The 18,374-nt window shown below is 46.3% G+C and overlaps 1 protein-coding gene across 3 annotated transcripts in view; it reads right to left on the reverse strand.

Moving 5' to 3' along the window:
• The window catches only part of MAF (MAF bZIP transcription factor), a 310,140-nt gene that overhangs the window by 221,039 nt on the left and 70,727 nt on the right, over positions 1-18,374 (reverse strand). Inside the window, exon 3 of one of the 3 annotated variants that reach the window (XM_073226549.1) lies at positions 18,171-18,372. The exons of the other annotated variants lie outside the window; for them this stretch is intronic. The gene's annotated coding sequence lies outside the window, so the exon portion shown is untranslated. Of the gene's footprint in view, positions 1-18,170; positions 18,373-18,374 lie in introns of those variants that run through there. 3 annotated transcript variants of the gene reach the window in all.

Genomic DNA, 18,374 nt, shown 5'->3' on the forward strand with positions numbered 1-18,374 from the left:
CTGGGTCCAGCTCCTTCAGCAGGGGAAGTGAGGTGTGCAGGCCTCGGTCCTCTCCAACGTTCACGGGGGGCCTCGCCACCACCAGCTGCCCCAACCTGAAGTCTCTGAGAGGATGGAGAGATTGGAAAAATCAGCAACCCGGCCTTTCACTAAACCTGAGCTGGCTGCCGGATGCCAAGTGATGCTATCAATTGATTAAAACACAGCCAGCAGCTTCCTGCAAGATAGGAGGGAGCACAATCTGACGGGGCAGCCTCAGTCCATCACTAGGTCACCAGCTGCTCCTTCCCACGCGCCATCAGACTTTCTGTCTCATTCCCATGCCCAGCGATGCTCTGAGCTCATTCCCGGAGCGGCGCTTCCCCTGCACCGGGTGGCGGCTGCAGGAGGCCATCCCCAGGCTGCCAGCACCCCAGCCACCTCTTGCCATGGACCCAGCAAGGGGCACAGGGGCTCATCACAGCACATGCCAGCCCCTGGGGCGCACATCCCTCCTCCTGCACCCCTCCCACCATAAACGGGCATCAGGGCCTCCATGTGCACACACTGCAGGAAGCTGAGGGCAGGCAGAGGAAAGAAGTGATGCACAGGGAAAAATCTGTGGTCCCGGCTCCATGGACTCTGTCCAGCAAGGGAAGTGACGTTAAATGGATGTGAGGTGTGAAGGGGTGAGGTGCACAGGCTTATGAGAACATGTAACGGGCAGCAGTGAGGAGGTCCTGAGGCTTCTCCGAGGAAGTGACAACCGAGAACCAAAAGGAGGGTTTTCTCTGTCCTAGCTGAGGTCACAGCACTTGCAAAGGTCCTGCCAGGAAAGGAGGTACTGGGTTCACTGAACGGAAAGAAGATCAGCGCAGCCAGGAGAGTGGGGCACAGCCGATGTGGTGCGGACCTGAACAAGCAGGGGGTCTGGGGCCCCCCGAGGAAGGATCAGGTCTCCAGCCTAGCAGCTTTCCGATCATTGTCAGACACGCAAAGTGACATCGTTGTCTTCACCCTCCATGCCCTCTCCTCGCTGGCTGCAGGGGCGAGGCAGGAATGTGAGTTACCCCTCACAAAAGAGTGGCGAGCAGCCCTCTCTGGGGATGGAAGAGGCCTGCTGGACTTGGGGTGGGGTGTGATGGGAAGGCTCTGGAGAGAGACAGCGTCCCGTAGCAGGTGCCCCCTGGGCAGTGTCCTGTGCCACCTCATTTCATCATCCTGAATCCTTTGATGGGATCCATTGTTAGCCCCCAATGTTCCACCCTGGGGACAGTGAGGCCAGGAGAGGGTAAAGGGACCTGCCCACTGGTGTGTAACAGGAAGCAGCAGAGCCAGGGTGGGCGTCCGGGTCCCCTTGTGAGAGCCAAGCGAACACCCTCCTCAGTAGGCAGCGGATAATGGGTCAGTGTGGGGAAATGCTCGTAACTCCTCTGCATGTGCGACTCATGGACCACTTTCTCCCACCAAATGCTGTCTACCCTGGGGTCAAGGGACCCAGGCCTGTGGTGGCTGAGAAAGGAGCAGGGCAGGCTATGGGCGATGACCTCAGAGGCCAGGCGGCCCTTCTGGCCACCCTCCCATTCGCTGGGCATTCCCCGGGCGAGTCCTCGCCAAGGGTCAGCCAGGCTCTCTTCTGTAGATCTCGGTTCTTGCTCTGCTCTGGTGGGAAGTGGAAGGGCCAGACCTTACCTTCAAGAAGGGTGCAAATGAGAACCCTTGGAAAATGCCTGGGGCACATTCCTGGTGGCAGCCCAGCCATGTGTCTGCCATAAAGGCGGTGGTGACACCCCCTGCTCATCCAGCTCTGGGCTAAGCCGGGGTAGAGGGCCAGGCTGAGGCCACTCCCACCTGCCACTTCGTGACCACATTCCATAGCCGGAGTGAACTGACATGCTGGTAGCTAGGGGTCTGAGAGAACCTATAGGTTTGGTCTAACAGAGGCAGCATACATGGTGTAGTGGAATAGAATTTAGAGTCAGGCAGATCTGGATTTGAACCCTGGATCTGCCACTTACAAGCTGCATGACTCCTAAGCCTCAATTTATTATCTATAAAAATGGATATAGCACTTCTTTGCCTTAAAAGCTTTTATGAAAATTAAGGCAAATGATACATGGGAGAATTTAGCATAAGATCTGGTATACAGTAAACACTCAGAGCCAGCATCCTCGAGGGACAGTGATATCCTCTTCAAAGCCTATTAACCCCACCTCTGCTACCGACTAGCTGTGTGACCCTGGGCAGGTGTTTTAACCTCTCTGTGACTCAGTTTCCTCACATTTAAACAGAAATATAATAATATATACCTTATAGGATTGAAGAATAAAAGAGTTAATCTGTTTATAATGCTAAGGACAGTAAGAGGTACACACTTCCACTACCCTTTCCCTCTATACCACCCATGTATTATTTTGTGAATATTTTTAAATAAATGGCCTGAATCTCCAAATAGACTATATATTCCTTGAGAACCAAGGCTAAGAGGTATCTTCTGAGAATCTCTCTCAGCCTATGATAAAAGTGCTAAAAATGTGTGCTGATTATTTAGCACATTTAATTGAGTTTAGTTCATGAGCACCAACTGACCATCAGACAACAAAACTTCATTAGAACAAAGGTTTTTTCTTTTTAATCTCTCATGGAAATTTTTAGAGCAGGTGATTCAAAAACATTATTAAACGTACAATGTGTCTTCCTTGAGCAGTGAGATCAATCAGTTCCCTCCCAAACCTTTCCTTTCTCCCAAGGACTTAATACAACTAAAAGCAGCACACAGACGTCATGTGTGGCCAAAGGAAGGAAGCTGATGGTGGTCCAGGGGCGGCTAGTGGCTGGCAGAGGGCGGCCGGATGAATTGGCAAATTAACGGAAAAGGCTTCTGCCGAAAACTAGTTAAGACCATCTGATACTGGGGTAAGTCTTTAACTGATGAAATGCTATGGGATTCCTGCACACAAGAAATCTGGACCACGGTGGAGAATGGGAGGAACTTTGGAAGCATTTATTGATCGTTCCAACTCACATCATAAAGAAACGGAAAGGCCACAAGAGATGATAAACCCTGAGTACAGACTGCCTTGCCTGACCCCCTGATAACTATCACTTCCCTGACCCCTCCTGACCTTCCCTTGCCGGCTCAGGGGCCTCTACTTCCACGATGGGCTCAGCTCTCCTGACTTTTAGAGGCAGCAGTACAGTTACGGGAAAAAGCAGCGTTCTCTGGTCCTCCGGTGATTCAAGATGATTAGCAGCAGCATCAAAAAACAGAAGTTTACATAAAAAGTACAATAAAAGTTTCCAAAATGCATATTTTCACTCATATTTTGAAAAAGTTTTCAAGATGATATTATATTCACTTTTGTCATTTGAATAACTTCATGAAATCTCAGGATAATCTGAGCATATGTAGAGGGAAGCCATTTGTTTATGAGGAGGAAAACGTAAAGGTAAAGATCTTTCACCCAAACACTCATTTCCTTTCTGCTGCTTCTCAGTACATAGGCTGGAGGAAGCGTGAGTTCTGTGAGACAGTAAAAGACTCTCCATTGCAAGAGGGCTCAGTGTACAAAGATACAGTTATCGCTGATTCAGCTGAGTTAAATAGCTACTGTTGCAGCAGGACTTACCAGTACCTTGAATATGCTAACTGTTGGTGAGAATCGTAAATCTTCAAGATGGAGACAGAGCGTGGAATCCTTCTCAAATTCATTTGACCGCTAGCTATTCTCTACAACCTCGTTGAGAAGAATCATTAACGATCCTAAAATAAATATATCCTTATTGCTACTCACGCTGGGTGGTACAGCTGCCTGTGTGAGAAACGAGCTGTATCACAAATCAATACTGGTAGCTGCTCCTGGGTCATCTGACTAAAGCTCTAAAGGATCCCTACACCTTTTTACAAAGTGGCTTTGATAAGGCCAGTTAACATGTTTTAAGCAATCCATCCTAAATATGCCACCCGGATTTGGTACAGATTAACCCAGTGGTTTTCATTAGGGTGTATGTGTGGGAGGGGAGGGAGAGGATCAAAAGGCATAAAGTCCCTTTCCTTCTGGCAAAGAACATGTACGGAAATCTCCCCCAAAATACTCATACGCTTCCACTAAGACCTTATAAACAGGACTATTTGGCTTTTGATGCTAAGTTCATGTCTAGTGATGAACCAGCACAAAAAAATACATCCTGTGCTGGATATATCCTCCAGTTTCATAAAGTTTCCATCAGAGAAAAATAATCCATGGTGATAAAAGTCAGAATAGTGGTTATTTGGAGGAGGTTTCAACTGGAAAGGGACATGAGGGACCCCTTTTGGGTGCTAGGAATATTCTGTATTTTGGTCTGGGTGGTAGACACCTGGGTATATATGCAGGCACACATTTGCTGAGCTGGTAGGCATCTAAGAATTGTACGCTTTCCTGCATCATACACTTCAGTTAAAAAAAATGCAAAAAAGCTGGAATGACTGAAAGGGGGGCACTGTCCCTGTTTGGGGCAACTCTGAAGTTATTTTAAAATAAAAAAAGAACGAGAAAAAGCCCTTTTACGTATTATAATCTATTCCAAAAATCTGAATACTTCTGGCTGCACCCTTTAGGGGAAAATCCTATTATATTACTCCAGCTGCAAAAGGTTCCTATGAAAGGAAGGGCAAAAAAAGATACTGTCTGCGTAGACCTAGTATTTCTTAGATTCAGAAGACTTTATCTCTGGAGAGAACTCTGGGAGGCTTCCCAGTCACCAGGAATCTCTGTTGGCCCTAAAAGACCCAATCTCTTGTTCCTAATGGTAAATAGCTCTGCTTTTGTCTTTGAATATGGATGAAACTCTCCAGCTTTAATTTTAAATGAGAATCTTTCCATGCAGAGGATAAGGCCCTGTGCTCCCAACGCTAGGATCGAGAAGACGCAAGGAAATTAGACAGGCTGTCAATCCAGGTATTTGAGAGGGACGTGGTTACAAATGAGTGGGAGGAAACATTTGCATGGAGACCTGAAAAGCAGAAGTCCCAGGACTTAGAATAGGTCCCTGGAGACTCCGAGTGGCACATTGGTATACCTGGTACTGCCACCGTGAACCGCGCACCCAGCCCATTCTCACGCATAAAAGCAGGCAGAGAGGGAGGTGGGCTCCAGATCGGTGTTGCCTACTCCCAGCTGGCCAGGAACCCCTTCCAATCCCCCTCGGAACCTGCTTCTTTTCCAGTTAGTGGAGAAAATGAAACCTGTGATGAGAACTTTGGGAAGCTTGCCTGGTGGAAGACACCTTGCACTGGAGCACCCCAAAGTCTTAGGTCCCCTCTCTTGTCCCCTCCCTGCTTGGGTGCAGATGGGAGGGTAAGCTCTCAGGTCAGACTGCCTAGGGTTAGAACCTGGTCCTGCCACTTGGGGCCTGGGTGACGCCGGGCAAGTTCCCTGTAAATGGGCAGCTGTGTGTCACATTGCACTAAGTCCTGGGTTTACCCTGGGGGTGCCGTTGACAATGCTGGGAATACGCTGAGCAGAACACAAATTGTGATCCTTAACTGTAGACTGCTATGATTATTTTATTATTAATATCATCACCATTCTTAGAGAGACCAAAGGGGCCAGCCTTCAAAGGGGACATCCACCTCAGACATTCGTTAGTTAAATTGTGCTTTGATGCTGACCAAGGTACCTTTGAACGTGGCAATGTTGAGTTCCCCACCTGAGCATGGTAGGATGAAGAGGTGGTTGTATTTAAAACCCAAAGCAGATATGAAAGTCAAGGAAGTGGATGAAGTTATCTAGCGTGAAGAGATAAAAGGGCCAAGGATGAACCATTGGGGAACCCTCACGTCTAAGTGGCAGTAATCCTGCAGGCTATCCACCTGAACTACTGCACATCTTTAAAATATTTTGGACACAGGCATGGCTGGAAATCTCCTTTAGTCTTGATTGAATAGCCAGCCATTCAAATGAGGCAGAAATAAAGACACCACCCCAGAGACTTAGATCCATCAAAATTTTCTGTACCCAAGGAAACCCAGGACCTGGGGGCGCTGGCCTAGCATCTCTCAGAGATGCTGTAGAGGGGATTCCTCAGCCTGGAAGAACTTGCTGTGTTTGAAGGTTCTCCAGTTTTAATTGGATAAATAAATTATGGCATACTCATATAATGCAACTCACTGCAGCCATTAAGAAGACTGCGACCCATCTCTGTGGACTGAGGTGAAAAGGTCTCTCAGTTGTATGGTGAAGGGAACATGGAAATACATGCACACATGTCCATAGACACACCCAGAAGTCTATTATAAAACGTGGGAGAAACACATGCCAGACCGCTAAGAGAGACTGGGAAGGATCACGAGGTACTTTGACTTTCTAAGCTACGTGAGTTAAGATACACAGAGACGTATTTCTTTTGTGATGACAACAACATGGCGACTGTAAAGATCTGAGGGTGACATGATTCTGGTGTTTCTAACTGCCCAGGCCCCACTCCTGGGATGTCCCGGGGCTTTCCGGTCCCCCATCAGTGGCCAGAGCTCAGGGTTCTCCAAGGAAGGAGAGGAAGGAAAGGGTCTAGGCACTGCGGTTTATTGAGGATGTTTGACTGAATTATTGGTAGAGGGTAAGTCCACATTGTGATAACAAGGGAGGCCCCAGGTTATGGAAATCATGTCAAGAATCAGAGAAAATGGCAATGAGAATATATAAAGGGGAACATGTCACACACAGGCTGAATTCAGAAAGCAGAGGAATGGAAAGTGGACACGAGGTGGATGGTACGCGGTTAGACTGCCGCTGGGATTGTTGGGGAGCCTGCCAGCCTGTTATCCTGTGGGCCTCGCTCTGTGCTTTGCCACCAGGCCTGACAGTTTAAAGCAACTGTGAGGCCCAGACAAAAGGGCATGGCCTGTATCACAAAGGTCAAACACCAAACTGGACAGGTGGTTGTGGGAGCCAAGTGGCGGGGACGCAGTAGCTGCCTCGTGAAATTAACCAGAACATAGGTATGTGGAGAGATTCCCCAGGCCGGCCAAATACAGAAGTCAATAAAACTTAGTGGGTAAAAACAATACAAATTTATGATATTACAGTTCTGGAGGTCAGAAGTTCAGTGTAGGTCCCAGTGAACAAAAATTGAGGTGTTAGCAAGCTGTATTCCCTTCTATGGGCTCTAGGGAAGAGTCAGTTTTGCCCATTCAGGGCATGACAGAATTCAGTTCCAGGTGGTTGTAGGACTGAGGTCCCTATTTCCTTGCTGGCTGTTAGTGGGAGTGGCTCTCAGCTCTCCCAGAAGGAAGACTCTCTCTGGTCCTTGCACGTGTGTCCATCCCTACTGTCCCCCACCCCCTCAACCCTCCAACTCTTCAGAATTAGCCTGGGGCATTGAATCGCTCAAGCTTCCATCTCTGGGACCTTCTGTCATCAGATTTCTCTCTAAGCACACCCAGGAAATATTCTTCAACTTTAAGGACTCTTGGGATCAGATTGAAGCCACCCAGATAATTCAAAGTAATCTCCTCTTAAAGTCTGTCACTTAAATCAGAGGTGCAAAGTACTTTTTTTGCCATGTGAGGTAACAAATCACAAGTTCCAGAGATTCAGGCATGGCCATCTTTGGGGAGGCATTACTCTACCTGCCATAACTGTTAAAATGAATCTTTTCTCCTGAATAGTTTTTATACTATCTCAAACTTTTGACCTCAAAATTCTCCAGGCTCATTTACCTTGAAGAAAGAGAAGAGATAAGACACACACAGAACTTCTCTGGAGTGCAAAAGCAGTCTCTCTGTTGCTACATTCGTTCAACAAATATGCCAATCAGTTCTGGATTTAGTGAGGAACAAACTGGAAAAATCTTTGTCCTTACTGAGTTTCTATTTTAGTGGGATAGAAATGATATTTATACAAATCAATAATTAAAATATATGATTTGGTATGCCACTTCTAAAATGGCTCCCATTTATTCCGGCTAGATCCTTCCCCAGTTGAACCATGAGATGACCACAGTCCTAGCCAACATCTTGGCTGCAGCCTTGGAAGACATCATGAGCTAGAGGATCTAGTTAAGCCCTACCCAAGTTTCTGATCCACAAAAGTTATGAGATACTAATATTGTTGTTTTAAAGCCACCAAGTATGGGGATATTTGTTATGCAGCATTAGCTAACTAATACATGTGTCGTTGCAGATGTTTGTAATTCTTAGTAGGAAAAAAGTAGAGCAAGAAAGGAGAACAGGGTGTTCCAGAAGAAAGTTGGGCTGCATTTTGTAAAAACGTCATCTAGGAAGATTCCATATGATACTATAACAAATGTGGAATGCAAGAAAAGCTTCAGGCAGCTGTAATTTCTGGGTAGGATGTTTTTTTTTTCTCCATGATTAGTACAATCAGCAGGCTTCGAACTGTCATAGAGAATGAGTTTCAAAGACACAACTCGAATTCTTTCTCTGTCCTTTATTACTCTCCCTGCATGACACTCCCCAGGTTCTGTTACCACAGCTGCTACTGGAAATTCCCTGAATTTTATTTCAGAGCAGTTTCTTGCTGTGGTGTTATGTAACATACCATGTATATCTGCCTTCATTTACAAAGATTGAGCATTCCATATGGATTTAGTTTGCAAAGGGGGTTCACATAGGGAAGGTCTTCTCTTCAAAATGCAGATGACAAGGTCTAGAGATATCTTAAATGCAAGGATTTTTAATAAACGATGGGGCTATGAAAATAAACACACCGGCGGAAAGAAAAGTAGACCTTGTCCATGACATTCAATGTTGTTTTAATATGCAAGCCTGCCACACATGAAAATTCATCTCTATAGCAAAATGTGTTTTGATTTTCCAGAATCTAATTGTCCAATCATGATAAATCCCTCTGATTATTTTTTTTTCTTGCAAGTTACAATTTAAGGTTCTATATGGTAGTCGTGGGCCTGAGCATATTGGTCAATGTAATTCTTAGCCTTGGTTGAGGTTGAGTGTAATGATTTATATGATCAAATAAAATCTTCTGAGTAATAATAATAATAATCATAATAACAACAAAAACATTTTTCCACCATCTCCCAACTCTCCTAAGTCATTTAGTGCCTCTGCCAAAATGCAATGCCAATCACTCTATCGAAAAGGCCTAAATGATAGCACATAAATTTTCTCTCTCCTTTACAAAGGAAGTTTCAAAAACAGGTAAAGGATTAATTGACCACTCTGTGGCTCAGAATCCCCATATTTAAAGGAAACAATAGCAGAAAGCAAGGCTTATTGTATGGCTGTTTTCACTGCTCTAGGAACTGGCCTCTTTCTTAGAAGTCACTCTCTCTGAGATGCATCTTTCGGCTCAGACAGTCTAGGTCGGATGCTGCCTATGTGCTCTTCAATCCCCTCCACCCCATGACCCATGTGTCCCCTGCCCCGTTGGGAATTAGTACCTCCCAGGAGATCCAGTGCCATGTACAGTGGTGTTCGGTGTGGAAGGTCACTGGCCTAGGAACTGGGTTGGGCTGAAATCCAGTGCTTGTTACCATGTTAAGCCATGCACTCTGCCCATAGGAATAAGGTGCCTTTATGCAGTTGACCCCAAAGTCTCTGTGTGGGCCTGCACTGGCCCTGAGACCAGGAGTTTGGTGAGGTCTAGACCAGTGAATGATCCTGCTTACTGTTTGAGCCCAAGCCGTTGGCACAATCCTTGGCATATAAGGCGCACTCAATAAATATGTTCTCATGAATTACTGAATGGATTATTTAACTAAGTGGAAGGGATAATGAGAAGCAGAAAACAAGAAACTTCTGGATTTTTCACAGTAAATCAGAGAAAGCTCAGACTTCAACAAATATATAATCCCCAAATTCTGTTCTTCTTTGCTCATCTACTTAGTTGTGTCTTTCCTCTTTTGTCATTTATTACCTAAGGGACATCATTCTGAGACTAATGAAGAACGCACAGAGATGACAAAAATATACGGAGAAGGGAGAAAAAGATGTGAATTTCCATTTCCTTCTATCCAGATGAAGTCAACAGTGCTGCCAATCTGTAGCTATTTTTGCAGAAATCATTAGACTTGTCAACGGAGGTGTGGCTAACCAGAGAGGCAGTAACATGCTGGCCTCTTTGCTGCAGTAATTGGGCACATTTACCAAGACTGTAAGTTGTCACAGCCTGGATCAAGAGCCGAAACACTTTATCTGTAAGGGACCAGACAATAAAAATGTGAGGCCATATGTGGTCTTTGCTGCAATGACTCAGTTCTGCCACAGTAGCACAAAAACATCGACACTATGTCCACAAGTAAGTGTGGCTGTGTTTCAATAAAACTTCATGGACCCTCAAATTTGAATTTCATTTAACTTTCATGAGTCATGAAATATTACCCTTTGAAGAAATAAGTTTTCAACAATCTAAAAATGCAAAACTCAATCTTACCTTGCAGACCATACAATAGGCTGTAGAACAGATTAGGCCCATGGGCCAAACCCTGGCTTAGCTAGAGCTTACCCGGTACCCGCCCCTGTTCCAAGTGCTCATTCATTTTCAGCCACACCAGTCCTGTGAGCTGAGGGCTGTTACTATTCCAGTTTTGCACATGGGGACAGAAACAGAGAGGTCAAGGACCTAGCTCAAGTTTACATGCCTAGCAAGTGGACGAGTTGGGATTCAAACATCCCTAGGCAGGCAGCTCCAGGGACCTTGCATGTAACCACCATGCACCCTTGTCCAGTGCAAAATCACTTTTTATTTGCACAGTCCTTAGAAGTCGTGGACGCTCCAGTGATCCACTCATGTGTATTTTTATGCATTCATTCAGGTATATAGAGACGCTTCAGCACTGCCCCTGATCTGAGGACAGGGTAGTGAGCAAGACAGATGCTGGAAGCAAGGCATTACAGAAGCATACGTCTAAGACCCTCCCTCTGGGTTTTACAAACTTTTACACAGGAGGAAGAGGAGGAAGCACTCCTCAGATGGGTAAGATCGCAGATATTTCAGGGGAGCCATCATGCCCAAAGTCCCGGAAGTATTACAGAGTCTACTTGCAAGTGACTCGCCATCTCCATTGTGTTTGTTAGCTTCTGCTGCAGCAACAAGCAGCCCTTGGGTCTCTGAGATGGACAATAACAGCATCTATTACTATCATTCTCGTTAGTAGCTTGGCCGCTTTAGCTCTGCTCCAAACTGTAGGTTTCTCCCGGGTCTCACTCTGGGCCCACAATGAAGGAGCAGACACTGTCTGGGACACACTCATCTCGTGACAATGTGCTAGGAGTGCAAGAGGGCAGAGCAGAAACGCATGGACTCCAAGCCAATTCCGCCTACTGTAGTGAGAGGCGGTGCAAACCCACATGGCAAGATGGCTTTTGTGGGCTGAACCGGGCCTCCCCAGAAAGGTGTGGATCTGTGGGTATTATCTTCTATGGCCAAAGATGTGACTACGTTAATCTTGAGAAGAGGAATGTATTTATCCTGGTTTATGCAGGGTGGCCCTAAATACAATCTCACATAACTTTATAAAAGAGACAGAGGGAGTTTAAGAAAGACAGAGAAGGCAAGGGGAGACAGAGACACAGCCAAAAGCCAAAGAATGCCCACAGCAGCCAGAAGCTGGGGAGGCAGGGCATCTTCTCCAGGGCCTCGGGAGGGAGTGTGGCCCTGCCCACACCTAAATTTCAGATGTCTGGCCTCTAGAACTGTGGGAGAATAAACGACTGCCATTTTAAGCCCCCCAGCTGATGGGGATTTATTACAGCAGCCGCAGGAAAGGAACATAATAGCTCAACTATGTTAGAGAGGGTAGGGAGGTGAAGAGTCATGACCATAATCCCATCCACCCCTACTGTTAGCGTTCTCCGTGAAACAGTGTTACCGCCCAGGTGGCATATGCCCTTGGGGATTAGCCCAACCTCCGTCTGCACAGTGGCCTTCCGTGTTATGGTAGCCCAGAGGGGGCTCCCACCAAGACCTCTGTCTGCAGTAGGGTAGGCTGCCCGGGTCATGCCCCAGAAGCCATTTCTCCTGTGAGCTGCCCACTGCCCAGACGTCTCCCTCTCACTGCACTCTAAGCCACCATCTCTTCACATCACAGGTTGGAGATCACAGACTCCTCTGGTCTCCTTGAGAGGCTGGGTGAGTCAAAGCAGAGAAGGGACCCCCAGGACTCTCATTCAGAGCGCTCAGAGCGCTGCCTGAGAAGCTGCGTGGGGCCACCTTCTGGCGGAGAAGCCCTGCGTCAGCATCACTACGGCTTTTCCACTGTTCAGGGTGCAGATGGGTTTCCTGTGGGAGCTTTAGGGTTCACTGAGGCTGCTTCTCCTGGTTCACAGGAGGGTAGGAATAGCCAGAACTTCTCAGAGGGTGTCTGGAAGCATCTCAGATGCTGACTCAAAATATTGTGAACCCAGTTTCTCTACTAGGACAGGTCACCTCCCAGATTCCTTGCTATTTCTACATCAGGAGCTTAGACAGGTTCTTGTTTCTAGAAGCAGAAGGGGTCTTACACGGCTGCAGTGTGTTGGTCACCCAAGGCTGACATGAAAGATGCCCCTAACGGATGGCTTAAAGCAGCAGAAATATATTCTCTTTCTGTTCTGGAGGTCAGTGGTCCTCAGTCAAGGTGTTAGCAGAACCATACTCCCTCCAATGGCTCTAGGGAAGGATTCTTCCCTGTCTCTTGCCATGCTGGGGGCTCCTGGCCATCCTTGGTATTTCTTGGTTTATATCAGCATCACTCCAGTACCTACATTTATCGTCACATCCCTCTCTTTGTGTGTGGGTCTCTGTGTGTCCTCTCCTCTTCTTTGAAAGACTCCAGTCATTGGCTTAAGGGTCCATTCTTATCCAGTACTTTAACCAATTATATCCACAAAGAGCTATTTCCCAATACACAACAGTCAGAGGTTCTGGATAGATGTGAATTTGGGGGAGGTTGGTCAACCCACTGTAAATGGGAATGGTCTTTTCTGCCTTTCTATTGGCAGCAAATCTGGTAGAAAACTTTACCCCCACATGCATAAGGCTACATTGCATTCAAAGTCTAACTTTAGATTTTCCTGATTGGTAGATTCTCACCATATAAATCTCACAGAGACACCCAGATCCCCAAACTTCAGTGTTGATGCTGAAATTATGCTGAATGTCAAAATTACATCAAACAACTGCACTCATTTCCACCAGGAAAATTTGATATTATTTCTCTTTGATTTACATGGCACGTTTTCCCCCTCTCCTGTAAATACTGACTTTGAAATCCCCTTTAGCACTGGACAGTGAGAAACAGGGCATGTTTTTGATGGGAAAGAGAGCTTTCATTATATTTGATACTGTGTTTTCTCTCCTTGATTTGAATGTTATAATTGGATTGGTGAGATATTTCTTAGGAACTCTGCATTTCTCGCCCCCCAACTGCTTGAAGGGCACCCCTTAATTTGCTTCTCTCTTTGGACTTTTGAGAAGTGGCTGTGAGGTATTATTCCCAACAAAACTCATTTCTTTCAAACATTTATTTAAGGCCATCATTTTATTAATAATTCTGAGGATAATTCAGAATAATTTCCACTACCGCTGCAATTTTTAACTTCAGTGAAATGTATGTCACCCAAACTTTCCCCGCATCCCCCCCCACCAAGAGCTCCTTGGTTGAAAATGATGGCATGCATCAGGCAGCACACACAATGAGTGGGAAAACTAGTTTGTGGGACATGAATGGTTCTTTCAGCTTGACTGTTGACTAGTTTATGACTAGCCTACCGGCCTCAATTTCCCCATCGCCAAAGTGAGGGGTTACTCTTAATGTGTAGCCTCAAAACTTTTAAACCCTCTGTTCTATTAAATCTTAACCTACAAATGACATGAAAAATAGATTAAAAACCCATCAGCACAGTCACTGGCTGCCTGCAGAGAGGGATGGGGGCTTGGGCAGGAATCCAAAGGAACGTTCTGGGGTGCAGAAATGTTTTAGATCTTCCTTGAGTTGGTGGTGACCTGGAATAATCCACTCATCAAAATTTATCAAGCTGTTCCTTGAAACTGTACATGTCTCATTTTATAGATATCATTGAGAATTTGAGTTAACATATGTGAAAAACAGTAAACTAGTATTTTCTAGTTCTAGCATTATAGGGGTGTCTGGGCATTCAAGTTCAAGGCCTAAAGTTGCTGGGAAGGGAATTTTGGTGTAGCAAAGGGAAAGAAGTTCAGAAATCAGTTATTCATGACTGTGAAGGATTTCTAGTATCTTAACAAATTCATTCTGTTTCTTTTTGCTCAACAGCCACCTTGTTTATATTCTATTTATTCACTCAACAAATTTTTATTGACTGTCTTACAAAGCATCAGAAATTAGACTAAGCAGCTAAAATTCCTCATTAAATACCCTGATATGTCAGCATGACCACAAAGCTCCCAGAATTTAGATGAATTACAAATTTTATTAAAAAGAACCTACGTTTTTTTCAATATGTTCTTTTTAATGATAGAAGAAGTTTACTGCAAAATTAAAGAAAATCAAATTCTCAAAGACTGACAAATTAAGCCACTCTAATCCCCAGCTGAAAATCCCTTCTCTTTCTTATGAGACCCATTTCTACACTGGACTGGGACCAATGGCCATTGATGCTTTCTTTTTAACATTCTGTGGGTTTCATTGTGGCTGGGATCTCTGAATGTATACCCACTAGAGTGTGAACTTCTTTTCATCTTTACACCAAGACACTACTTTGGCTTCTCTTCTCGGACAAGGAAAATCACATGACTGATTCTTTTCCCCTTTTCACTTTGCTCACCAGGAAGCTCAGCGTCAAATGTGTGGGCCAGTCAGTGCAACTACAGTCCACACTTCTTCCCTATGGTTACTCCCTGGTCTTTACTTCCTCTTATAACCTGCTATTCCCACCATTTTCTTGTTTTTATTTTTTTGTTATCTCCTAAGCATAGTTTTGTTTTTATATCCCATAAACAACTTGTGGAATTAGGCCAATTATTAGTAGATAAATTAAATCACTAAATCTACAATTTAAATTTAAGTCTGCAAAAAAAAAAAATAACATAGCATGTTATGTATGCTACACACATTCATAGTATATAGAGGGGTACATAGCAGGGGTTCAGTCAAAACCTCCCCCTATTTTTACAGTCCTCATAGTCAACATGACAGGATAAGCTTCTCCACTCATGTTTTTTTGAAATACTGCCTATCAGAGAGTTTGCTAGAAAGAGATACCCAGACGGGACTCTCTACCTTCTGTGTGAACCATCTCAACTTAGCTATCTCGCTATTACCTGAGTTTAAATATACTTAAGCCAAGACGTTTGCAAGCCCTTTTGGGAGGAGGCAAGACACAACCAATATGCCCGTATCCCCCCTTCCCTTTCCCTCTTAACCCTTCCAGCTGGCGGCACCCACCTGATGCCCCCTCTTTCTCCTCACCCCACTGGAAAAGCATCATGGGACAGAAAGGGCTCAAGCTGTGGAGTTAGACAACAAGGGGCTGAAATCCAGGTCAGCCTCTTACAGCTCATGATTTGGACAGGCTACCAACTTCCTTGAACCTTTGCTTTCTTACCTTCAGCAAACACCCTACTTATGGGCTTATGGTGAGGAATAAATGAGAGTCCCACATAACTCACAGAGCACAATGTCTGGGACAGTACCATTACCCAATAATTCTTAGCTGAGTGGATGGAGGGAGGGACGGATAAATGATGGATGCACGGATGACAGGTGGATGGATGATGGATGGGTGGATGGACGGATGATGGATGATAAAGCACAGACTATGCGGGCACTGCCATACATTAAGATGAGGGGTCTGCTCTCTGTATTTTCTTGCCAGAGTTTGGAGGGGACAATACACTTGCTTGTACGTCTCCTTCCCCCGGCTCAAGGTTGTGGCTATGTGTGAGCACATCATCTCACACCCACACACACACACACACACACACACACACACACACACACGCACACACGCACACACACGCACACAGCATGGAGTAACTACCATGCTTCCTGGGGGCTGTCTGATTCTGTTTCAGGGTTGCCACATTTGTTTTCCGAGGGTACAATCAGCCTCAAATTAATACACTCATTTTAAACCAAAAAACTCCAAGGAGGAAGAAAACAGATGGGAGATCTCAACAACAGAATTTGGTCTCCTAACATTAAGATTTTTCTTTCTGAACAAGCACAACAAAACCCAGTGCGAACTATAACCTGGAAACTCAGTTTATAGATTTCTTTTCCTGTCCCCACATTTCTCCGCAGAGGGAGGCAGTGATGAGGGACCGAGGAGGCCTTCCCCACTGGGCAGGTGGCAGTTTAAGGGTTTGATCTATTTGGTGGGGCTGGCTCGTCCTTGTTGCCCAGTCACGGGAGAGGGGGGAAGTCTGACAAAGGAGGAAGATTAAAATGTATAAAAAGGCCACAGAAAAATAGACCCGTTGTTCCTAGGGGAAGAGCCTTCTGGTCACCCGTTGGTCCGGAAGCACTTGCTTCCTGTCCCAGACCAGAGAGCCTGGACAAACAGCCCCTCCCAGGGCCCCAGGACCCTAGCTGGAGGGGACAGAAGGGCCTGAGCCGCTGCACGGCCAGGGAGCCAGCACTGGCCGCTGGGCCTGCACCAGCCACCCAGCCTGTTAAGCGTGGCCAAGGTGGTCTGCAGGCCCATAAATGAGACCAGGGGGTCTATGCTTGGCAGCCTCAGGGCAGAGCTCTCCCTGGAGGGCCTGGGGTTCCCTTGGGGACAGGGGCCTAGAGCACAAATGCTCTCCTGAGAAGAGAACAAGAGCAACTCACCAGCCAGGGGACAAAGGCAGTTATGGGGCATGGGACCACAGCAGACCAAACCAGCACAGCCAACTCGGAGCCCACCCACAGAAGGAGGAGAGGAAGGGGGGCAAGGCAGAGGGAGGGGCGGAGAGGAGGTGCAGTCAGGGAGAAGGGTGCAGGAAGAGCCCTCATTTCTCCTGAGGCTACAAGGAAGCCCTTGTGTCCTACTCCTCCTTGCCAGGAGAAACTCAATCTCTAAAGTGAAAAATGCAGAGAAACAGAGAGCTTGGCATTGGACTACACCAGTCAAAGGAGATAAAAGTGAGCCAGTGTTTGCTCTGAGCACAGTCCCACACCCTGTGTTTGCGTTTCATTTTCAGGACACCCCCTGGAACGAATGCCTTCCTTAGCCCCCTTTTCTTGCTAAGGAAGCTCAATCCCCGAGAACTCAGAGTCCTTGGTGACTTTGTCCATGACTTTTCATTTCCTGGGCAGAATTGATGTGCCAAACGAGAGTGGCCAAGCTCGGAGTCTGCCCATGTGACTGGTATCTCACAGCGCCTTTGACAGGATAGCACCGTGAGACCCTCAGCCAGTAGCCGTCCCAGCCGAGGGACTTTCAGTCGGGATGCAGCACACTATGTGGCGGAGGGCACTTGGGGAGGGCCTGATGCCAACAAGCATCTGGAGAAGAGAAGTAAGACGGTAAAGCATGAGACCAAGAAGGGTGGCTACAGAGGAAGGCCAGGGAGGGGGCCCAGAGGAAGCTTCTAGAGTGGTTCACCCTGTCCCTTCAAGGAGAGGGTTGGGTGGAACCTGGCCAAAGCAACATTCATGGTATCTGGACAGGGTGCCCAGAGGCGTATGGGCCTGCGGCAGTCACTGGGGGCTTGCTGGGTGGGAAAGAGCAATGTGACTGAGACGACAGAAGACGTAGGGAGGGAGAACAGGGCATGACGCCCAAGGTGCAGCCCTGTAGGCCCCAACTGAAGGGTAAGTTGGACTCTACTCGGAGTGGGATGGGAAGCACCCAGAAGACTGAGGGCCAAAGGAGGCCAAAATGGGTGTGAGGGGGCACATGGCAATTCTTTGTGCTTGGTGCTCAATGTTTCTGCAGCCCTAAAACTGCTCTAGAAAATAAAGTGTACAAAGTATCTGTCATCCATCCATCCATCCATCCATCCATCCATCCATCCATCCATCCATCCATTTATCCATCTATGTATGCTCTTTACATTCACCACTAGTGTTCTATTTAAATAAACAGCCTATTTTACCAACTTGTCTGCATCTTGCCATATCCATACTTTGGAAATCTCTGTAAGCCTACCGATAAACATGTCATTGTGCTGAGAGCTACTCAATACCCTAATTTATTTAATATTCATAACCACTTCCTCTTTTCAAGGTTTGTGAATATATACAAAGTGTTTAATTATTATCTAAAAAATATTGGACTTGGGTTCATCAAATCTCATTCTCTTTAATGGGGAAAGAGCCTGTTCTTCAGCTGAACGGAAGTCCAGGTGGCCACCCTCTTCATCTTCTCATTTCCAGCTTTACACTTGCCTCGGGCTTCTACTGCGGGCACATCCCTGAAGTTCTCTGCCTTTTTCAGCGAGCCCATCTCTGAGGCATGCTGGTCAGGAGAGCAAGCCCTGGGTGCT

The sequence above is a fragment of the Manis javanica genome, chromosome 17 (assembly GCF_040802235.1).
Source record: "Manis javanica isolate MJ-LG chromosome 17, MJ_LKY, whole genome shotgun sequence".
Lineage (NCBI taxonomy): Eukaryota > Metazoa > Chordata > Mammalia > Pholidota > Manidae > Manis > Manis javanica.